Raw genomic sequence first — 25,737 nt, 5'->3', positions numbered from 1 at the left:
CAAATTGGCAGTGCATGGACTGAATCTGACCTGGCGACATGCTTTATTTGTTGGGCTCAGATTTTGAAGTCTTGAAACTGAATATCTTTTCTTTTTTTTTTTTTTTTTTTTTTAATTTTTTTTTTTCAACATTTTTTTTTTTTTTTTTTGGGACAGAGAGAGACAGAGCATGAACGGGGGAGGGGCAGAGAGAGAGGGAGACACAGAATCGGAAACAGGCTCCAGGCTCCGAGCCATCGGCCCAGAGCCTGACGCAGGGCCCGAACTCACGGACCGCGAGATCGTGACCTGGCTGAAGTCGGACGCTCAATGGACTGCGCCACCCAGGCGCCCCAAAACTGAATATCTTTTCATGAGACTTAGGACTTTTCATGGGATAACCCCTTTCCACTGTTCCCCACTGTTTTGAGTTTCTTTCTTCATCTTTTTATGTCACCTGCATGATCACCATAGGCATTTGAGTTTGCAACCCCTATAAAGCATTGTAGCTTAACTTAATCACCAACAAATACACTGCATTTATATCTAATAGTCTCCATTTTTTAGATTTACTTCATATAACAAAGTCCTCACAAGGAATGTGGTCATGCTCATATATCTCATGTTAGAAGTACTATAAGGTTTAGCAATTAATCATGGTTAAACACAGAAGTTAATGGGGACTTCAAAGTGATTCGAAACTCTAATTGTCATAGTATCATAAATCTCCATAGCTTTTTGCTCATTCTTTCCATATAATTAAGTTGATCTATATACATACTGTTAACAATATCTCGTTTATTAAAAAATGGGTGGTTCCAAATATGTACATCTAAATTAATTACCCAGAATCTTTAAGAGTCGAGCTTTAAATGTGTATAGTTAACTACTGAAAAATACAGGCAAAGCAGTCCTTATGGAAATACCCAGATGTTGAGTGGCTTCTTTTGCTTTCAAATTAATGACCATGGAGACATTCTATATCATACAGTGAGTTGACTTTTGGGTCATTATTTCTAATCTATTACAGTAAAAACATGAATTATTTATAAATGAATCTCTCTCACTGGAATTAGTTTCTGGCTATAAAGCAAGATTTCTTTGTTATCAAATAAACATTTATAATTAAATAATCTAGGATAAATCAAGTATTTTTATTTGGTTTATTAAGTAGAATGTCTGATGTTGAAAATTAAACTGTACATCTAAAATTACCATTCACGTGGTTTGGAAATTTATAGAATTTTAAGAGACATTTTCGATTAGAGAAAACTGAAACTTTATTATAGATTATTTTAATAGTAGTTGAAAGCTCAATTAATATCTTTCTCAGCTTATTCATGGCCATTTACTCTTCTTAAAAACATACTTTAATCCCTGTCTTTAAGAAATTTAAAGTTTTAGATGTTGGAAGAATGTTACATAAAAATTGAGTGTAGTAAAAATTACTTTGAGTTATAACATATATTCTACCTACTTTGTGTTATACAAATTCAAAGTGAAGAGATAGTTTAAATGAGTTGAATCAAGAATGCACATGATTTATTTGTGGTACACTTAAAAGAATGCTTCAACTTGAACAATAGACAATGTAGGAATAAAAGAGAAGAAAAATTTAGCAAAATTATGTTCTGTCTAGGCACTGTTAAGTAAAAAAAAAAAAAAAAACTGTCAATATTTGCCCAAGTCTATGTTTGATCAGTGTTGATGGGTAATACACATAATTACAATCAGAAAGCCCATAAATAAAAATTATGCTAATGGAAAAGCTGGAAGAAAATATGCAAATATTTAAAAAGTTATGTTGGACTACTGATTATGTCTATGTATGCATTATAGTTATGAATATGCATACACACATGTACATATACACACATATGCATGTATTCTACATGTTTGACCTAATATGTTGCATATAAGCATATAAACAACTTGAACATAACATAATATTATATATTTTTAAATCTTAAGTATGATAGTGGATTTACAAGTATTTTAACATACACATATGAACAGACTATAATGTATACTTTAAAGTCTAAGAAAACAGACCCTTTTCAAAAATTATATTGACTAAAGATTCCCTTTTTTCTTCTGCCCTTTTCCTTCTTTTTTTTTTTTTTTTTTATTTGTCTCGAACAAGATTGAGGATGGCTTGCCTCATGGTGGAAGAAGAAAAAAATACTTGAAGACTCTACCTTTGGGGTAGCTTTTTGGTTTGGCTTGTAGTTTTGCTTTAATTCTGTTCCCTTTACTACTATGTTATCATCAGCTTCCTTATCCATGCTACTGGTGTGTGCTAGCACAAACGAGAAAGAAGTACACGTTCTGGAAAGAGTAGAATATATTATATATGTTTCATTCATTTTCAAATAGTGAATTTTTTCTTTGAGCGGCATTCTAGCTGCAAAGCTAAATAACAGTGAAAAGAGACAGGAAGTGGGAAGTGCACGAGTCCAAGACGATAACCAAAGAATGGGAATAATAATAAAAAGGCCGTGAGTATATTGTGGAGTAGTAACTCCTGAGGAATTTAGGTAATTTCTAATGTTGTTATCATTACTGAAGAATCCTATAACGCTAAATAAAGCAAAGACTATTTACAAAAGAAATATGTCTTCTTTAGTCATTTAATTTATGATCTTGGATAAAAATGGTATTCTTTAATTTAAGAGGAAAAGGTAATATGACATTATCTTGAAAAAATTTAGGACTGATGTCCTTTTCAAAGGATGGCCAAAGAAAACCTAAAAGCATCTTGAACGTAGAAAATCTAGGCAAGTATTTATAATGCTCAGTTTTTGAGCTCAAGGAATCCCTGTATGAATCAGTTACTAATTCTAACTCACAAAAAATTCAAGCTATCTAAAATGTGCACATGGATAGAAAAACTAAATTCTGATTTTGTGGCATTATTAAAACACTGCAGGTGTCATATTCCAAGAGGAGTATTCTGTATCTACAAAGTACACAGTTAAATCTTACCCAAATTTTACAGAATCATTTAAACATATAATGCCAATTACTAGTATTCTTCATTACTGTGCCATCATAGTTATAATAAAAAATTCAGTTTTCATGATCAAAATTTAATATTAGAATTGAACAGGTGGATATTTCTCTTCAAAGAAATACAAAAAAGAAACATTTTAAAGCATAGATTATCAGAATGTAAAGGAGGCCCAAATTTGATTGAAAACTGATCATTTATATTATTTTGGCAAATAAACCAATTTCTGATACATAATATTTTCTATCTTTAAATTTATATTAAGGGCATTAAATTATGAGTAACTTACAAGAAATTATTTACAATATATATTCACAATATGTATTTACTAATATAATTAAATACAAATACAATTAACTAAAAAATAATGTGAAATCATCTTTAAAAATGTGAATTTTTTAATTGCATATAATAAATGTAAATAAAACCAACACAATAACTGATTCAAATAAAGGATAACTGTGGTTTCCAGGAAGTTTAGATTTATTAATATTACCATTTCACAGAGTCCATCAAAATCTATAAAAACAGTAAAATTCAGAGAGGATAAGTAACTATTCGGTATCTGAGCTTTAGAATCTTTTCCAGCAAAACATCCTGCCTCCTTCCACGGTAACCTTTGTGGATTATGGTTACAACATTTATTCCTAAATCCACAGTTAATTTGGTAAAGGCATTATTCTATAAACAATATAAGCTACATCTCAAGTACCATTATAACTATGTTTAGTTTTGCTGACCTGCTTCAAGTCCAGATTTCTGCTTGGCTGAGCATCAGTGATCATACAAGTGGTGACTGTGTGGTAGCTTTGGAAGCACCAACCATTTCAGCGAAATTGCAGCTGTTATATGTTCAATATCTTGGTTTTTTGAGTCCAGTTTAATTTTATAAAATCACTTACAGTTTTGTTATAGTTCTCTATTTCTTTATCTCTTTCAAGTCTCTAAGTGTTATTTATTTATTTATTTATTTATTTATTTATTTATTTATTTATTTATTTATTTATTTTCATAATAATACTTTAAAAAACCTGATTGTGAAAACCAGCAAAATGACTACCTGACTACTGCTTCCAGACAGACTTTGAAATGACTGCTCATTTTGAATAAATGACCAAGGAGTTATCAGCTGAAATGATACATGGATACACTTGATTTGAAAGCAATTTTAAATTAAGATAATAAAATGACAGAGCAGGAAAATCAGGTCTAACGAGTTGTAGTTCTGTACGTGTTGCTTTATAAATTTTCACGCAGAAGCATTTGAAAACCAGATCAATCAGCTCTATGGATAGCTGGTTTTAGGGAGTTGAGAACAAACGTATAAAGATGACATGACATGATCCGGTCATTCCAATTTTCCATAAATCATAAATTAATGCCCAAACCCATTTTGTTTAGAATGCCTCAAAACTACTTTGAAATAGTAAGGACTGGGGGGCAAAATTCATTTAGATTATTAAATGGTTAGCAATAAAAACACTGTTCTCTATGTGGTATTATAAAAAGTCCTCCCAAAAGAGGCATAATACTTTCTTTGGTGAGCTACTTAATGCTGTGGTCTTTACAAATTAAAAAAAAAAAAAATCAGGAATTCAAGCTTAGTCTCCTATACTTTAAATTTATGTTCCCAGATATGGTATGTATTAGAAATCTAGCTCTCTTTACTTAGAAACACATAATTTTCCTAAAGTCAAGGTAGTACACATAAGGAAAAATGAAAAATCAAGCAGCTCTCCAGTTGATTAACAAAAAGCTATAATATCCATTTACCTCAAATATCCTTTTTATTTATTTTGAGATAGAGAAAGACAGCACAGGTGGGAGAGGGAGGGAGGGAGAGGGGGAGAGAGAGAGAGAGAGAGAGAGAGAGAGAGAGAGAGAGAGAGAGAGAGAGAGAGAGAGAATCCCAAGCCGGCTCCATACCGTCAGAGCCTGATGCAGAGCTCGAACTCACTAACTGCGAGATCATGACCTGCGTCGAAATCAAGAGTCGGATGCTTAACTGACTGAGCTACCCAGGCAGCCTTACCTCAAATATCCTAATGTTTAAATCCAAATTTCTGACCATGAACAAAATAAGGCAGGGATCTGTTCTCAACAGTAAGTGAATGACTTTTGTCTTTATGATATTCTGTCCAATATTCTGCAAAGCTACCTGTAAGCTGTTACTCACAACCATCATACACTGTCAAAGATAATTCCATCAGGAAAAGTAAAGTTACAGTATGATGAAACCTGAAAATTCCTATGTAATGTGATGCCTAAGAATGTGGGTTTCTCAAGGGATATTAAGAATAGAGGATAAGGATATGCTTATATTAGTAGGGGAGGATGCGACATTTGGAATGAGATAATTTTTGGCTAACTGAATCAATGGACTGTATTTGAAGTTTAGGAGGAGCAAAGGGAGGATGAGAGGGGGTGTTATAGGAAATGAGAACATGGATGTAGGAGGAGATCATATTACACGGAGCTTTGAACCTGACCATAAAATCTTAGATGCTGTTCTGGGGGGAAAGAATAACTGGTGGGCTGGGGTGAAGACATTGAGCAAACACAGATGGAGATTAAAAATGGTTGCAAAATCAAGAAAGGAGAAAATATGGTGGGAAGGAAGTTGAGGGATATCCTGAATTATGTGGTAAAGTTTTGACGTTTTGTAATTCTGAAATCTTCCTGCAGATAAAGTTAAGGAATATTTAACAAAGGACAATTATGAAACATGGAATATATTTGTTGAACTATTCATTTCATCTTAAGCACCCTGCTCTATTACTAATTTTCCTACATCTTTTTACCCTATGAAAATGAATGAAATTATCATTCTCCTCCAGTATTTTGTATCCCCCCACCCCTTGCAGTCTGGAAAACAAATGGGACAAAATGGAAAATAACGCATATGAATGGGTTACCAGGAAGGCATGGCTGGTCATTAGAAGGTTTGACAAGTCCAGTGTTTGGGAACAGAGAAGTGTAACTAAACCTCAAATGTATGGTTAACCTAGACTGCTTGTCTTCTACATAATTTTTGCTTTTGTCTGGCAGTTGTAAGCACTTGAATTTCCAAAGACAGGTGCCAGGCAAGATCAGGGAAGAGGACAGAGCAATGCTGTCTTTCCTGTTTTCCTACCCTGACGGCTAAATTGCCCATAGGTGACCTGTGTGATCACTTCACAGGACCAGAGGGTCAGCAGCGATGGCATAAAGGCTGCAGCTGTTGCTGTGGTGCTAGGGCCACACTCTTCTCTTTGCCAGCCCTCTCTCTGGTCCTAGCATTAATCACAGCAGCACCAGCTGAGAAGAGAAGAAGATGCTAGGTCTTGTGCTGGGCACTTCTGCAGTCTGTGGAATTCGAGCACCTGGGTTTGAGTCCAGGCTCTCCTGCTTCAGAGTTGTGTGACTCTAACTTTCACCTCCCTAAGGCTGTTTTCTCCTATGTGACAGTAACATAGAAACTGTGCTATTATTTTTATTGTCATTTTCATATTGTATTTATATTCCTCACAACCGTGCTATGTGGTAGATATCATTTTATTCACTTGAAGGTCAAGGACATTGCTTATGCTCCAAGGGGTACAAATGATAATTAACAGAACTGGAATTTACAGTAATTATATCCATGGCCAAGGTATTACAGTGGAAGATAGTAGGTTTAGCTGTTCAAGCTGTTGTTACATGAAATGTTATGATTTTAAAAATCCACAGCACAAAAGATGTGGTGTGTGTACTGAGAAAATACTCTGGAAACAAGGAACCATTACTTCTAATCATGCCCTACCACAGGCTGTCTTAACTTGTTTCTTCATATGCTCAAAATGATTACCAGGGCCCTGTGCAGCAAATGACAGACCTGAGAAACAAAGATAAGTCTTGGGCTTTTTTCAAAGGATTAATTGGGAAATATATTTTAAACACATCAAGATAAATTTATCCAGTTGCATAACTCTCTTTTCCTGCTGACCTACACTCCCTTGAATTGGATTCCTTTCACAGCCAAATTTCACATATAACTTGTTTTTTATCCCTTTTCCTCAATTATCTCTTCTACATAAACACTTTTCCTGAATTCCATTTCCTACTCTTCCACTGGAAGGGTCATATTAGAAGACATCAATGACTTTCTTGTTCTAACTCCAGGGGAGCTTTGTTCTAACTCCCCTGGAGTTAGAACAAAGCTTTTTTCAATTTTTTTTTTCATTTTATTATTTTTTTAATCTTTGCGGCCTATCTGGTGTTCCTTGGTATTTTCATTGAACATGGAGATCCTGAGTGCCTATTTCCAGGTATGATTTTTTGTTTTGACTTGATTCTGTGTTTGTGCTACCCCTGTTTCCTGGTCTTTCATTACTTCTCCCCAGGTTTCACCAAAAGTGCCTTTGCTAAGGCTAAGAAGCTAAGGCTTTCTTATATCTCATTTCACCTTAATTATTACTCAAAACTTCTAAGTCATGACCTCTTTGTCTACACTTCTTCCTTCCTTCAGCTCAGTACTTGCCTCAGTGACACGCTGCTTGGATGACTCTTCCAAACCCTAACCTCGACACAGTGGAAACCAAGCACTGCACTTTGTTCAACACCACGATCTTATCATCAAGTCAATTCTCAATGATGCTTCAAATCTTATGAATGAACTCAACGGGATTTGTCACACATGTTCAAAGCCCAGAACATACCCTTGGCTTATTAGTCTCATTTATTCTTTATTATCTATCAATTACAATTAGTAAACCTTTTTTATCCTTCTACCAAAGAACCTCTTCTATATTTTTTTCTTCTACCTTCGTTGTTCAAGTACTGGCTGTGATTACATCAATACCAGACTTCTGCTTCGCTTCCAAGAAGACTCCTTTGATGCTCTATACTGTTTTACCCGTCACTTCAGCATATACTTCACTAGCTGTTTAAAATTCTGTAAAACCTGCTTTCATTATATTAACTTTCAATGCAACAATCCTCAGTAGCTTTATATATATATACATATATATATACACACACACACACACACACATATATGTACATATACATACATATATATACATATGTATGTGTGTGTGTATATATATATATATATTCTCTCAAGATTCCTCATAATTTGGCCTAATGCTAATGCCCAACCTCATTGTTATTCTACTTTCTAATTTATGCAAAATGGTCTATTGAGCATATTCTCTTCACTATCCAATGAAAATAGTAACTTTGGCATTAATTTCATGTCTTTGTTTTTCTTTGTTTTTTTTTTTTCTTTAGTGAAAATATTTACCTCGTTCCATTGATTTATCAAAACCCTTTCAGATCATTATCAGAATTTACTTTCAAGTAGCTTAATATAATTACTGTATTAAGACATTAGTAGTTATAGAGATCTGAGTTCAAATTGTGACTCTGGGATTCCCTAGGTGTGTGATTTTGCATTGGTTATTTAACCTAATTCCAAGTTTTCTCATCTGGGATACACACACAAACAAACAAAGAAAACAATCTGCCTATTTAGACTACTGTAGCAATGAAATAAGATAACTACTTGGCATAGTGTTTGAAAATGTAGTCATTAATTTTTACAATATTCTTAGTGATCCTACCTCATGCTAGGGGTGGAAGTTGCAGAACTGAGTAAGATACAGATGCTATCAGTCCTCTGTCACTTACAGTTTTGTAGGGAAGACAGACATTAAGCAAATACATATACAATGTTCATGTAATTTTCATGTATATTGCTGAAGAATACAATTGTACAAGAAAAATGATGGTGATTTAGCTTGAGTGGGTAGTGGGAATGAGGTGGACAGACAAGGCTTTCCTGAGAGGACATCTAAGTGGAGTTCTGAAGTATAAACAGAAGTTATACAGAAAAGTGTTCAGAAATAACTCAAAAATAGCTTATTGTTGTCACTGTATTGTTAACTGCTTTTATTACTATCTTCTTGAAACCTTTCCCAAACAGTTCATTCCCACTGATTTCTGTTCTCTGAAAACCTATGGCATTATTACATTATTTGACTGCCATTGGACTTTCTTTATGTTTTTGCATCATGTTTCACTTTTATTACTCTGTGTTTCTCCCATTTGTGGAAATGATCCTATACTTGTCTTGACCTGCTTTGGAACCAGCTTAAATACTCTTAGGAAAACTGGATATTCCAAAATTGAGACTTCTGTGGTACTTTCTACATAACTATGATAACTGACCATTGCTTTATGTCAAGTATGATTTTTTTTCTCCAAAAAATGCCCATGTAGGGTTTGAGAGCAGAAAACAGGTCAAATTTATCTTTCAAATATAAATCCATAATGTTGATATCATAAAGTGAACACAAAAACAAGTATTTGTTGAAAATATGTTTGCTGACTTTGGCAGATTTGTGTCTCTAAGTAATTTCTACATTACTCAAGGTAAGACTCCTTAGTTCAGTTTTATTTACCACTAACATGATATAGCACAAATGATACTCTGTGTGTACTATATGTTGACTGATCACAGAGATGCATTTCATATTTTAAAGATAATATATTTTATTATTCTTTGACTATAAAATTTGACATATCTTTTAAAATGGTATGAGATGCATGATCCTATTTATTTTTCTCAACTTTCTGTCCAACAAGATGAAAACAACTTTAATATGAAACAGTAGTTTGCAAATTCAAAAATAAATAAGACATAATCATCCCTTTGTTAGTGAGAAGTCTCTGAATGTTGCTCTGAGTGCTCTTTCATGGTATATTTTTCTGAATTTGAAACAATGGAACAGGGGTTTTAAAGGTCTCTGCTTAACTCTTTTGAGCTTATACTAAGAGTACAATTGTCATTGAAGTAATAGTTCTCCTAAGACCCAATGATGAGTCAATTTAGAGCTATTAGGGAAAAAAGGCCATTTGGTGAAAAATTATATGTAAACACTCATCTCAAGCACTACTTTGCAGCATATTTTGAGAAGAGTGTTAAACACTTCCTCTTAAATAGGAACAAAATGTCAAGATCTCAGTACAGCTCAGTTGGGTACTCCTCTTGTGGAAGAATATATGTTACAAATACTACTATTGGTATAACTGGTACAATTTTTGCCATTTTAAAGTAAATAAATCTTCACTGATAGTAAATTCTTCAATAAGAGTATTTTTAACTTTTTAGATACAAATCTACAAAAACTTGTCAACTATTAATATTGGAACAAATACCATACTGCAAATATTGTTTCAGAGATAAAACGGACATGTTAAAAAGTTACTGATTTTAGTTCAAGTGCAGTTATGAAGATAGCCATTTAACAGTCTGTTACCTTCAGTTACTTGACTGAAGTGATGTGTATTTAAATCATGTATGGTTATGCTATAATTTCAAGTTACCAAAACATCTAATGAAAACATAGCCATGCTTTCAAAGTAATTATTGGCATTTTTTTTATGGTAAATTCACTGCAAGGCTCATTTTAGAAATGGCATGCTTTTTATAATTATGCAGCTCTAACGATGGTATGTATATAATATATATATTTATATATATTATATATATATTATATATATTTCATATATATACAAAAAACTATTATATATATATTTATATAGAGAAACAATTAATGGTTTAAGTATACTGTATATTGCTTTAAGCAGCTACATTTATTACCTAGAAAGGAAGACTTTTGTGCTCTGAAACTCAGTTTTAAAAGTTATGAAATACATAATTCAAAAATGATTTTTAAATTTGAAATATCTAACATGTAGACACTAAATACGTAAGACAGTAAAAACATTCGAAGGACAATATATTTGAAAATCTCAATATTATTATTATATTATAAAAGATGTGAAGTTAGGTCTGTCCTATTATAGAAAATAAACTAAAGAAACTGTGTTTGTGAATATTTGAAAGATTTGAAGTTTGATTCCATATTATCTGAATAATAAAATAATACAAATATTATAAAAGATGCTTTTTATTTTTTAAGTTCCAGTGGAGGTGTATGTGCCTATAGTTCTTGTTAAGAACTTTGTAAATAAAACTATGGAAGTTCAGAGTATCGCAGGGAAAAATCAACACGCGTGTTTAATAAAAATCTAGGAATTTGACAGAGTGCTAATGGCTGCTGTATCATGAGATGTCCTTTTCATTTCTGAAAATATATTATTTAATGTTTGCTCCTTAAACAACAGGCAGGTAACACAATGTCTGTAGATAATATGCCTAAATACGTGCACGAAGAGCTTACCACACAGCAACAGCATGTTTTCTCTGCAAGGAGAAAAGATTCAACCCAAATGCAATGAAAAGGAAGCATATGACAGAGTTGAACCAACAAATGTAAAATGGCATTTACATTTTTTGGAAGCAAAGAAAATGAAGCAAAGTGGGACAAAATGATGATTAACTGTTTTTTTTTTTCTATTAAAAACAAGAATACTTAAAATTGATACTTTTAAAGTCATAATAACTATGCTGACACTGGTGGTTATTCATTTACTCAAATTAACAAATATTATTAAGTGTCTAACACGTCAGAAGGCTTGCTGTAGAAAACTGTGTAGACTGATAAAAAGAATATACTCTTACACAAAAGTGTAGGTTTCACATCTCATCAGAAGAGAAAATCTCCAAACTAAAAGCATTTATGTTATCATCCAGAGCACTAGAATCAGAATGAGAAGTACTTGGCATCACAATTCAGCATCTATTCAGCAGAGTGTTTTACTAGGTTAAACATATTTGATCACAATATCTCTCTGTGGTAAAGTGATAGAATTAAATCCTTTTCTAGCTAACATTGTGGTTAATACAAAATGGTTTCTAAATACTAGGTGAGACTGAAGGGAAACTGCTTTACTTTGACTCCATGTTTCAGGCAATATTTATACTTTCCTCACAATGAATAGCTAGAAATTTATTAACTTATTAATTAGTCATAAGTAAAGAGCTAACTTCAGTCATTTTCAGTCAAAAACATGCAATGAGGGGCGCCTGGGTGGCTCAGTCGGTTAAGCAGCCGACTTCGGCTCAGGTCATGATCTCACGGTCCGTGAGTTCGAGCCCCGTGTCGGGCTCTGTGCTGACAGCTCAGAGCCTGGAGCCTGTTTCAGATTCTGTGTCTCCCTCTCTCTGACCCTCCCCCATTCATGCTCTGTCTCTCTCTGTCTCAAAAATAAATAAACGTTAAAAAAAAATAAAAAATAAATAAATAAAAAATAAAAAAAAAAAACATGCAATGATTTTGATTATGATGCTCTTTTCCTAACCTGCCAACCATTACAGAAAATGAGATGCTTTATCTAGAATCAAAATCAGTACATTATGAACAAAATTAAATGCCATATTACAATGTCTTTTTTTTTTTTCAATCACAGACATGAAGGTTGTATTTTTACACAACTCTGTATATTCTGCCAAATTCCAAAGTCTGAATTCTAGTTAATCCATGGTCTACTCTCTGAGAGTATTACTGAATTAATGTTTTATGCATGCCAAATACATGGTGTTCACAGAGAGGGGGGAAAAAAGGCATTTAAGGAGAGCTGAGGGAAACCTGCTCCCTGTCAAACTGCTCAACCCCTGAAATACCTGATTGTTAAGCAAGCTGTGTCATCTCCTGCCAATTAAATCCTGATGGGGGAAGATGAAAGGCAATTCTTTTACCAAAATAAAATTTGCCTTTATCCTCAGAGAGCTTTAATTCGAAACTCAAACAATGGCGCATAGTTTTCTTGTAATGCTACCTTCAGTTATTATCTTTTGAATGTTAGTGTGTACATATTTCTGCCTTTGCCTTCTACTTGTCTCCTTGCCCTCTCACCTTAAAACTCCCACTTTCTTACACTGTCAGGAAAAAAAGCTGCTGCTGAACATCACATTGCTTATTATATTTATTGCTTCCTGTGTGTTAGTCTCCAGGAGTGAAAAGTAGACTTTAACACGGACATTATGTTACAAGCGAGAGCACCCAAAGAATCTCTGTCATACTCAGAGTACTGAAGAACATAGAATTTCTATTCTATTTTGAACAAAGGGCCCAAAATATAAATTAATATGGTAGTGGTTGCTGTTATTATTATTGTGCAATAAATTCCATTGTTAGCCCTACCTGTTATATCAAAGTGGATTTTGAGGTATATTTCTTCCTTCCTTCCTTCTTTTCTTCCTGCCTTGCTTCCCTTTTTGACTCCTCCTTCCTTCCTTCTTTTCATCTTTCCTTTAAGATTGGGCATGTACATTCTCCAACTACTTCTTTCCTGACTTGCTGCATAAAGGCTCTAACGGCCAAATAAGTTTCAATTGCAGATCTGTGTAAATGTTATTGTGAAAATTTTATTTACTCTGTTCTCTATTAAGGCCTTATGCATATGAGGGATAAAACAATTATACCAACAAAAAATCAAAAGTGTAAAATTTCAGCATAGTTGTATGTTAATGACTATGGGTTATTCCTGACATAAAGGTGGCAATATATGTCAAATGTATATGACTCATATTGAAATATGGAGTACCCAAGATTTTCTTTTTTAAGAGACTATTTGGTGCTATTCAAAGGTTCAAACTAGCTGAGGATTTGTATTTCTCATTCTAATATGTATGCTGTGACTTTTTATCCAGGAAAAATATGAGAAAAATTAACCCTTAAAAGACAAAGAAATGATCCCTAACAGTTCAGAGTTTATAATGTGAATCCTACCTGCAATATATGTATCCTATTTCAGACAAATTTCCTAATCCTTTTTACAGAACTTATCACAAGTTGCTTGTGCTGCTATGAGAGTATATATTAGTTTAACTGTAATACAAGAGAAATGAGGGAAACTAAGGAAGTAATGTATGGGTTGATATCAGGAAGATCAGACGGATTTATTAAAGTAAGTATCAGGGGAAAGATCCATCCAGGAAACAGAAAAAAAAATAAAAACAAAGACTCAAAGGAAGAGAGACTGGGAATGTAAAAAGAACTGAAAGAAGAAAAGAAACTCCAGAGTTTCAGGAGAGGATAAGGGAAGAGTACCCACAAAAGAATGCAGAGGTAGGAAGGACTAAGACCAAAAAGCAGATTTCCCTAACTGCTAGGATTAAAAGAAAGCAAGAGAATGTCCTTAAACCAAGGTAATAGGCCACCAACTGCTTTCTAAGAAGCGTGCTCTGGCTTCAGTGTAGAAACCTGACCGGACAGGCCAACTGGTAGAAGAGAAGAGGCAGCGAGGGAAGAGTCTTACTTTATCAAATGGAACCATATGTCAATGGTGACTTTTACGTCTCTGGTCTACAGTCTGGCAGAAAAGCCGACCTAGTCTATTACATACGGCATAATCTGTAAGAGGCAGTTATCTTTTTGTATTTCCTAAATCCTTTCTCATTACATTTAGGATCACGGTTTCTTGCCATTTTTTTTTTTTTTTTATGCTCTTGACCCACTTTCTCTGACCTCAAATATGGCTTGCTTCTATGAACTTAAATTATGTACATTTTCAATAGTTTTTATTTTGTTACTATATTTTAAGAATTTATGTCCAATTAAAGTTAAGGTTCTAATGTAATTATTTTATCCACTTATATTCCAGAATATTCTTATGCATATATGAGAAAATATCACATATGTGCATAACATCCACCAGATAGAAGACTGGGAACAGCTGTTGTAACAGCCAGAATCCCTGAAAATACCAAATAACAGGACAGTGGAATCTATACTTATAACAGCATAATATGATACCAATTCTAAAAAGAAAAACCACCAGGAACAACACCCTTTGGGATATAAAAACTCATAAACCTGAAAAGTCCCACAACCTCATAAAATACTGACAAAATGCCTTTGCTGTGGATATCTGCAATGATAGTTGAATGACAATGCCCAGGCAAATTTCACCTGTATATAAAATTGATCTGTTTTAAAACAATCACTTTTCCCACAACAGACATTTATTTCCTTAAGTTAAATGGAAAATAAACTAAAGCCCATATTTATAAATACATGTTCAGGCAGTCTAAGTTGACTTATATTCCTCATACTACACTTTCACAATTTTGTCTAAGACACTGCCATCACTATGGATATAAATATACACATACATACAATATATATTATATATAGGTTTATGTACAAACGTCATATATATAGATATACAACATTACACATATATTTCCTATTGATAACAACTGTAGAAAAAAACAATTACAGAGAACTCACAATAGGAATTATCCTTGTTTTAAATATAAATCAAACTGCATTCACTTTAATACTTTTTTGTAAATCTGACTTATCTCTTTGGACCTATTGAGGTCTGTGACCATAAATAATTTTGTTTCTGAATTTTTCTTTTCTCATGTTTTATGTCAACACTCAACTAGTCTCCACCCTGTTCATTAAACTTTTTTTTTTCTAACAGATGTTGCTTTTTCCCTTTTTCTCTTTCATGTTATCCAGGAAAGATCAAAGCGTTTAGTCATTCTTGTCCACTGTATGCAGAGGTGTGTGGGTGAAATTTTGCATGATTCTTGTGCTCTGGTTGCTTTCCTAATGTTTTCAATTATTTCCTTTGATAATATTTGATATGTGTTGACTGCTTCAACTAACAGAAATCATCTTAAATCTAGCTACTTTTTGAGAATAAAGGGCAAAAGCGTAAAGTACTGAAACAATGTTCAAATTTTATCTGTTTTAAAGAGGCAACTGACTCATTTTCAATAAAGAAATAGTACTTTTGTGAAAGAAACCATACAATTCTTCTCTGAAATTACTTGCTAATGTTTATAATCAAACCATGTGCCCCTAGACAAAGTAAAAGGTAACTGTATTTTTAAAAATAAATATCTAAAAAAAAAAAATAAAAAAAAATTAAAAAAAAAAAAAAATTTAAAAAAAAAAAAAAAAAAAAAAGGGGCGCCTGGGTGGCGCAGTCGGTTAAGCGTCCGACTTCAGCCAGGTCACGATCTCGCGGTCCGTGAGTTCGAGTCCCGCATCAGGCTCTGGGCTGATGGCTCGGAGCCTGGAGCCTGTTTCCGATTCTATGTCTCCCTCTCTCTCTGCCCCTCCCCCGTTCATGCTCTGTCTCTCTCTGTCCCAAAAATAAATTAAAAACCGTTGAAAAAAAAAAAAAATTAAAATAAATAAATAAATAAATAAATAAATATCTAAGGTTATTCAATTTATTTTAATTTTGGAAACAAAAAGTTGATACAAAGCTTGGTATCCATGGAAAATTTTTTCATGGCTTTTTTTTTTTTTTTTTTTTTACATGTTTGGCAATGAAAGTGAAGACAACATAGTAAACTAGAAAAGAATCTGAATTAGCTGTCAGGAGAACTGAGTTTAAGTTCAGCTTTTGCCGCTAAGTAACCATCATATTTTAGAAGCAATCTGAGCTTCAATTTCCTATATTAAATATGAAGGATAGAAATCTGATGAGCTACATGCTAATGGTAAGCTTTGGTATTTCATAAACATGTATTTTTGAATAAGAATTTCACGGAAATGTGATCACAGTTTAACTCTGGATATAATTTTTTTTCATAAAATTTTTTTAAGTGAGACATCAGATAGTGCTCAGCTCTGTGTTCAGCATAGTACTAACTTGAAGTAGTTACGTAGACATCAAATTTTCCAACTTAATTTCTGGTACTAAAATCTTCCCAGATCATATCTTTTTCTGAGCAGCATAGTTGAAATATACTTATTTCTGTCTTAGGAGATTAGTAAAGTTTTGGACTTGTTAAGTGCAAAGTAGAAAAGCAAATGTGACTAATTTTTTTGTTATTCATGCATTCATACAGCAAACACTTCATTTCATTTTTTTTTTTTTACCTGAAGTTGATTTTAATCAAGACATTGGAAACTACTGATTGCCTCTGATGTACTTTATAAACAAGGGTATGTCAGTTCACTTCTAGTTTTCTAGATGTTTGCATTGTAAAAATGGTTATATTTTGCTTACCATTTACATCATCTTTTCCTATTCATCTGTCAGGTGAGTTATTACACCCCATTCTAGGGGAAAAAAAGATTTTTACTTACGTCTAAGAGACTATGGAATTTTAGCATGAATTTTAAAAAAATTCCATAATGCTGTTAGCAAAAATGTGATGTAGTGTCAAGGTATTATTAGCTAGAATTGCTATCTAGCATGAGATAATACAAAGAAAAGGTATTCCTTATGGCAAATCTTACATTTGCCTCCAAGATTTAGGCCAGCAAAGGGCAAGAAATGTGGGGCACTAAATATTCATCCTTTCCAGGTTAAGTAATTTAAATATGAGGTAAGACAGCTATTAAATGCCAACAAAATGTAAATCAAAAGAAAAAAAAAGTTTGCCAGGATAGAAGCACTTAAAAGGAGCTTGAACCCTGGCATGTATACAGAACCCCATTTGCAACATTAGAAAGATTCAGACTTTAAGCCTCTGTGTAAAGCTTTGTGATCATCACAAGTGAGGTAACTTGCTGAAATAGAAGCTAGTCCTGTATTTAATCACTAACCTATTTTCTTAAGTGAATATGCATAATGCATTCTAGGTAACTATTTTTTTTTTATCACGTGAGAAATCTTGAGGTGTGAAAATTTTGAGGAGACCAATTTAATGTCATTTCCGTGGCAGCAAAAGTCACACAATGAATCAGTGACAGACCTGTGAATTGATTTTAGATCCCATTAGACTCCCTTTTTAACCACTCAGCAATTCTTGAGATTGCTTTCAGTGACCAAAGATGCAAAATTGAATTAAAATGTCAGACTGGAAAATAAAAATAAAATAAAAATGGAAAGTAGTCATTCTATAGTTTGATTTCTGACAATTTGAAACTATATTGCCTGCATGTAAATGTACAAATCTCAAAACTGTGCATAGACCCTGATACCAAATTTTCTATCACTTATAAAGGAATAGATTTAAGTTACTAAAGTGTAAGGGCGAAATATGCAAAGACAGAAGCAATTGTGTTAAATAAAATTTCAAGGCTTATGCTGGCCAAGTTTTTAGACAGTGATTAAAGGACGTCCTTTCATGTAAATTTACATTTCTCTAAATGCATTTGTTTCGGCCAGAATTTCTAAAGACTCTTAAGTACAAAATTAAATTTGAGTAAAAAAGATAGTTTTTTCAAATACATTAATATTCAATATCTTCATAGGCATAAGTAGATTAAAAAGAGCCATTTATATTAAGAAACAGAATAGTAACTGCCAATTTTCTGTTTTTTGATAATTTGCCATATAAATTACATATTTTCGGTTTATTAGAGAATCTAGAATTTTATATAGATCAGCATCCAGATTTCTCTATATTCTTGAGACAGTACATAATCAAAATATTAAGAAAAAGAGGATATGTTTCACTAATTTTAAATGAGAGAAAACCAATTTTTATTTTTTTATATTTTAAGTATTCTATTTAAAATATGTTGCTATTAATGCTACAGATTCTGCATTTCCCTTTGGGATGAAAAAGAATTAAAATTCTCCTTGATTATAAAATATACTACCACTCTCCTGTGTGTTTGAGTAGAAGCACAAACAGGTATGCTTTATTTATCTTGGCTCAATATTAAGATTACACAGAGACAGAATTAGTAGAATCAGAAAGTATGTTTCTGTGAGGTATCCTAGCATTTCTTTTACTGAAACATGACTCCCTGATTATATTATTACCATATCTTATAATTTTTTTTTTTAACGTTTATTTATTTTTGAGACAGAGAGAGACAGAGCATGAACGGGGGAGGGGCAGAGAGAGGGAGACACAGAACCGGAAGCAGGCCAGGCTCTGAGCCATCAGCCCAGAGCCCGACGCGGGGCTCGAACTCATGGACCGTGAGATCGTGACCTGAGCTGAAGTCGGACGCTTAACCGACTGAGCCACCCAGGTGCCCCATTACCATATCTTTTAAAAGATTCCATGAATTTATCACTGCCATGAAATTTTACCAAGATGACAGGCACTGTCACATTTTTAATACAAAAAATTTAATGTTTCTTTCAAGAGGCTTCCAATAATGCAAGCTGTAATTCATTTCACTTGCAATTCATTGTTTTGAGAGGTTTTAGACTTGAGTATTAATGAACACATAGTATATGTTGTTGAATAGCAGGCTTTCTTTCTTTTTTAAGGCTTAATAATATTCCATTTTATGTTTCTACCACATTTTATTTATCCATCCATCTGATGATGGATATTTGGGTTGTTTCTATATCTTAGCTACTGCAAATAATACTGGAATGAATCTGAAGGATATTATGCTAAATAAAATAAACCATCACAGAAGGACAAATGCTCTATGATTCCACTTAAAGGAGGAACCTAAAATAGCCAAAGTCTCAGAAATAGAGAGTAGAATGGTGGTTGTCAGGGACTGTGGGTACGGGACATGGGGATTTGCTGCTCAACAAGTATAAAGTTTCAGTTATGCAAAATGACTAAATTCTAGAGGTCGTCTGTACAGCGTTACGCCTATAGTTAATAATAATGAACCATGCACTTAAAAGGTATTAAGAGAGTAGATCTTGTGTTAATTATTCTTACCACAATTAAAAAAAAACATTAAAGAAAACATGATGTAGCATCATTCCAATAAAGTATAAGTAGTACAATATCAGACATAAGATTTACGTTACCAAAAAGCAATATGCTAGGATGATTATGGCAGGAGACTAATTAGTTGTGTGATAGAAGTATGATGAACCGCGCTAAAATTCAGTTTCCCAAACTAAAAAATGGAGACAACACTTTCATCACAGAGTTGTGAAAATAAACTGCTATAAAATACTGATAAAGCCATCAAGTATCCCAACAATGACAGGCATTAATATTAATACACATAATAAAAAAATCATGGGGAATAGCTGTAGCAGGAGAGAAACCGAACAGAATAACAAAGGATAAATCAGATGTATCATTTTTATAAAAATTTCACAGAATAAGTTATAACGTAAAAATGTAATTAAAAATAAAGCTGAGATTTTTCATTAAAATCACTGTTTCTAAGTACTGTATATTTTATTTCTTTCTATTTAGTTGTTTCTTATTTTTATTTTTTAAACAATGTGTCTGAATTGCTTTCACATATGCATTACACAAAATAGCATTCTCTGGATTTACAAGCTTGGAGAAATCATGCTTTTGTGAGATACACTATGGGTGAGAAATTCACATAACTTTGCATATGATAGCTTAATGTTTTATGCACAACATAAATTCAGCTTATTTGTAGACTTAGAAGTGAAAATTGAGTGTGCATGAACCACAATATGCTACAAAACGTGTTTCTCTAATTATCCCAAAGGAATTGGGAAAGCATTTTTTATTGGAGAATTTAAACAGTGTCCTCTTCTCATCTGTATTTCACCTAGTAGCTTAGGAGATTTGGATATTATTTTTATTTTTACTTTCCTGTAAGGATTTTAAATATATTTAATATCTTTCACTCAGTATTAGTTTAGGCTCTCATCATGTCACCACTCAAACGTTTGCCACACTCTCAAAATGGACACAGCTATATGTCCATTCATCACTCCGTAACCCCTCCCAATTACATTTACACCAAAACTGTGTTTACATGAAAACATGTTTTAAAGCCAATCATAGCGATAATAGTAGTCTCTTCAAAAAATTTATATTGCTCTTGACTGGCTTCCCCAAATTCAAGTTGATCCTAATATTCCAGCCTTCTTTTTTGAAATCACTATACTCTCTGCACACTGGGATATTTGCCATTTCCTCATTTATGACTCTGTCCTTTTATTCTGCCCTTCTAGTCTCGACTATCTTTCACAACTATCAATACTTCACTCATTTTTCTAAATCCAACTGAAATGTGAATGCCTTTGTTCACTTCATGAATTCCCCTTATTTACAGTCATCACCTGTTCAAACCAGGCAATGAATCTGAAGTATTGTTGAGTATTTTCAAAATATAAAATAAATACAACACAAAAATCCTTAACTTAGTCCTCTAAATTAGAATGAATGACTTCATCACTCCTCTTCCACTACATGCTGTTAGTAACTTCCTTTGAAAGGAGCATGTTGTGGTCTCACACATAAACCACTGAACAGGATGCTTGCCTCAGGTACATTTACAAAATACCCATGAAAACCTTACCTTTCTCAAGCGTACAATGAGAATATAAGGGTACCTAGCTCATCAGACTTTGTGAAGAATGAATGAGGTAACAAATTCAAAGCACTTATTCCTCAATAAGTGTTAGTTGTTGGGAATATAACTGTTATTATTACTGATGTTTCACCTATGTTTAAGTTAGAGATTTACATGTATGTTAGCTCTTTGGGGGCAGACATTTTTATTTATATTCCTCACTATTATTATGAGGACGTGGCTTAGGAAAAATGTTTCCTATATTGTTAGTAAAGTCAGTTTTATCTCTATTGAATTAGTCATCTGAATACAAATTGCTTCCAAGGTCATTTGGACATTGATTGTAGCAAGTGAGCAGAAATGTAGCTACAAATCTAAAGAACTTAAGATATAAATGTTACGCTTCTATTATGCCTAGTATCTACTCAAATCTATTTAATAAATAAAACTGCTATTGCAAAAGTACTGGTTTTCTCATTATGTCTTTCCTTTTCACCTCAGTGCTGTTCTCATCACCTCACGCTGATTCCCATCACCAGCCTTTGTTATTTCTACTTCCCCGGCTCTCATCCTGTCCAAATTAACCACATGTGTTAAGTCTGGAGCAGCTGAGCGCCATGAGGAGCCCATGACCAGGGGACATCACACTAGGGCAAGGAGAGCATCCTCAGATGTGAACACAGAGAAGAGGGGACACTATCTGCTTAAAAACTACCACAAGGTATCTTCTTACTGTACTGTCAGGTTTACCTCCTATCATATATTTCCTAAAAGTAAGTAAATTTGTGGAACTATATGTTCTTCATGATTAAAATTAAGTACCAACAAAACTAGGGAACAAAATTAAAATTTGCAATACTAATGCAAAGTGATAACGATACCCCTGTGTATTCTAAAAAGTAAATACCTTCTTACAATATGAACATGGTTCTAGTGTCCAGAAGCTACAGTCTTTGGGTCTGGTAAACCAACCCTCCTCTGTGCTCTGGAGTGACTGAATTTTCTAACCACTTTTCTCTCTTTCAACCACAGCAAAACCTTCCTTCACACAGTCCACTCTGACCTTACTTTGGCTTATTCTTGGCAGGAATACATCATTTGCATATCAAGTCAACCTTTGTTTCTTTCTCATTAGCCCAAGAAAATTAAAGGAGTTTTCTTGACACTCACATGATCATAATCCCCAAGCAAAGAAACAAATATCTTAAATGATTATGAGGTAGTTATCCAAATAATTTAGTATGCAATTATATTATTTTTTCAGATTATCATCAAAGTGAACCATATGCAACAAATCTGCAAGATAATTTGCTGATGCCTATTTGAAACACTGCAAGAGAAGGCAAATATATTCTGATCTGTGGAAATTCAGTCTAAGCCTACTCTGCTATTTTCCTTAAGGCAACAGGGTTTAGTACTACTCTTCATGTTTACTGTAAAATGTAATATTGGTAACAAATTAAAAGTTTTTATGGGTACATATTTCTTCTTAAAATAGATCATATGAGGAATGAGTGCAGAGGAAGCAATCAAAAAGACATAGATAGGAGAAAGAGCAACTTGGGTAGTCTATACCTCCAGTGACCGGCTAGATCGAATAAATGGAAGGTCTTCGATCCATACTAGCTCTTGAGGGTTCAGGAGAAGAAAAAATATTTTGATTAACATGCTGTATATGAGTCAGTCCTTATACCTATGTTGATTATGAATGAAGATGTGATTCAAAAGCTGAGTACATTAAAGACTTTTAAGAAGTAATTGACAATGACATCATTGAACCAATATGGATAGCCTTTAGAAAACTATTTAATTTGGTCCAAATTATTTTTCTGGCAGTAGGTAAACCAGATCTGATAAAACATGAGACTAAATACCCTAAGAATTGAATGCTAACATTTCCATTTTTATCTGACATTGTTCTTAGGAATAAAACACAGTGAAATACTTTGAGGAAAAAAATCTTTTTTTCAAATGAACCAAATATGTGGTAGAAGGTAAAATATTAATGTCATTACTATGGTGTTTTCATATCATATATTTAGAGCAAACAAGTCAAAAAATAAAATGGTGATTTGTAACATTTTAAACAGGGTGAGGGGGATTTCTGGTTCTCTCTCACTTTTTTTTTAATCATTTGTGAACTTTTTTCTTTTCTAACCTTGTTTCTAATCATGACTTAGGTCCCCCTACTACCTCATTTAACTACTAGTTCTATTAATTTTGAGAAACTGTCTTATTGATAATATTTAGAAATTAGAATGTTAATAGCTCATGAAAAATACATTGCTGAGCTGTTAAGTTCACTCAGAATTTATGAACTATGAGTCTGTTCCTCAAATACAAATATAAGAGTGTTTTAAAATTTAAGTTCCAAGAGGGCACCTGGGTGGCCTAGTTGGTTAAGTGTCTGACTTCAGCTTAGGTCATGATCTCATGGCAAGTGAGTTCTAGCCCTACATCAGGCTCTGTGCTGACAGCTCAGAGCCAGGAGTCTGCCTCAGATTCTGGGTCTCCCTCTCTCTCTGTGCCTCTCCAGCTCCCACTCTGTCTTTCTCTATCTCTCTCAAAAATAAACATTAAAAAAATATTAAATAAAAAAATAAATTTAATTTGCAATATAAATGGCGGTACTATTTATTCAGCATGGTAACTTATAAAGGCCCACCTTCCAACATGATTCAAGTATTGAAATATTAGGAAAGAGAGACCTAGAAATCATAATGGACTTGGTCTAACAACATGTTAGTCAGTGGTGCAAGTGAGGAACACACTGCCTCTGGTGGAAATAATGAGCAGTCAAGAAGAAATCTCCAAGGAATCCTGACTTTTCCCACCTAAGTTAGTCCACTAAAAAGTAAATTCAGACTCCACTGTATAATCTAAGAAAGACAGAAAGAGTTACCCAAAAGTAACTCCTCACTGTTTTACCAAGACATCTAAATTTCTCAGCTTTAGTACATTTCCTCCTAGAAATAAACCTGTGCTCTACTGGGATAAACAGCATCATGCATTGAGAGAGAGAACACAATAAGAACAGGTTAGACAGATGTATAAATTAGTCACCAGAGCACTAACTACCACTTAAATAGCATCTTGGCCTTGAAGACTCCTACTAAGAGCATTTGATTCAAAGTTTTGCATAAAAGCAAAGTCTTATTCTTCATGGAAGGGAAGAACCAGACAAAACATTTTATTTTATATCTAGATATATGGGTTGTCATTACAGAAATGACCTTGGAGATAGCCATTAAGCTTCACTGCATTTCTTAGTGTCCCTTTGGTTCAATCATAAATTGAGATCATGACATTATGAGAGTATTTATAGAGTTAATATTTTCCAGCTCTCATCTGGGTCCATCTTTCTTCAGATTTCCTGCCCGGTATATAGAAAAGGCCCATTTGGAATTTGAGAAAGCATCCAGAGACTTTTTTGAAAAGCTATACTCGTCCGAAACTCATACATTTTTGTTATTAGCAGATGTAAATTTGAAGGGGAAATACCATATACTAAGAGCCATTTGGGAATATTCTGTCTTGTAAGGATGACTTACACTTTTCGTTTGAATGGCATGGATACTGAGAGTTTAAACTCAAAACTCATCTGTACTCTAGCTCTGAATCACTCTTTCTGTGAACTGTGCATTTTATGATAAACACACACATGTGCATAAAGTATGTGACCTCATTGGCAGTTATCTGCAGTGTCAAAAACCACTGGCAGATACCCAAGAATTGACTGACATATATCTTATGGAACTGGAGTTAATTAATAGGTCTACCAATTCCCAACTGTACTACAGGAAACAGAAAATCTGTTTAATACAGTAATCAATGACATACTGTGTGTGGTCAGAAGACATTCACTATATGGCAAGAGTAGATTTTGGAATACAGTATTCAGGAGTGTAAATATTGCTATTAAAATGCTAGGAGTGTAAAATAAGGCCTATTTTTCTAACTGGAAGACTAAGCAAGGGTTTTCTCTTTTTTTTCCCTCAAACTATTTATCATTACTTAAAGCAACTGCTAATTTCCTCCTGCAAGATCTGAGGCTGTTAAATCACAAAGGGAGTCTTGATTTGCTTCCAAAGTGATGTCTTTACTTCTGTGACATCAGTTATCTGAAAAGCTAAGTCCACTGTATCATTTCCTAACAGTGAGTTTCAACAATTTGGGGGACTCAGTGTAAGATAATGAGTTATTTTAAAGAAAGAACACAGCAAAGAAAAAAATCGAATGTTAAAATGTCCACAAAGGCCATAATAAAAGCAAAAAGCAAAATGTTTCTTTTTTTTTTTTTTTTTTGTATGATGAAATAATCTTCATTATGTAAAGGCAGAACAGAGGTTTAAAGAGGGTACTATTTCATTATTTTATATAGTATGGAGCAGGTAATAGCAAAGCATTCATGCTATTTATAAACTAAAATATAAGACAACAATATGTCCTGGTTCTATATGAAAAGCCATCCTTGCAAACAAAAGTTAGTAAATTCAAACTTCACGAGAGCTAATCCAACAACTGTAGCTTCAGTTCTGATCACTGTACCTTCTTCTTCCAATCTTTCCATCATTGTTATTCTTTTCCTAAGGGCATGAAGCACACATTGTCTCTTCTTTTCAACTTCACAACCGGCATAACTGTCTAAATTCAAGGGTAGGATTTTAAGTACCAGTATAGATCAACTTA

The 25,737-nt window shown here is 33.4% G+C and overlaps 1 protein-coding gene and 1 long non-coding RNA gene across 5 annotated transcripts in view; one reads left to right on the top strand and one right to left on the bottom strand.

The window, feature by feature from the left end:
- The window catches only part of SEMA3A (semaphorin 3A), a 467,035-nt gene that overhangs the window by 102,921 nt on the left and 338,377 nt on the right, over positions 1-25,737 (bottom strand). The window lies entirely within an intron of this gene.
- LOC131509466 (uncharacterized) lies at positions 6,258-22,393 on the top strand. Its single transcript, XR_009260515.1, has 3 exons — positions 6,258-6,435; positions 21,550-21,769; positions 22,313-22,393. It is a non-coding gene; the product is annotated as an uncharacterized LOC131509466 (long non-coding RNA).

The sequence above is a fragment of the Neofelis nebulosa genome, chromosome 4 (assembly GCF_028018385.1).
Source record: "Neofelis nebulosa isolate mNeoNeb1 chromosome 4, mNeoNeb1.pri, whole genome shotgun sequence".
In the NCBI taxonomy this organism is placed as follows: Eukaryota; Metazoa; Chordata; class Mammalia; order Carnivora; family Felidae; genus Neofelis; species Neofelis nebulosa.
Note: the sequence above shows the minus strand (reverse complement) of the source record. Positions and strands in the feature narration are given on the sequence as shown.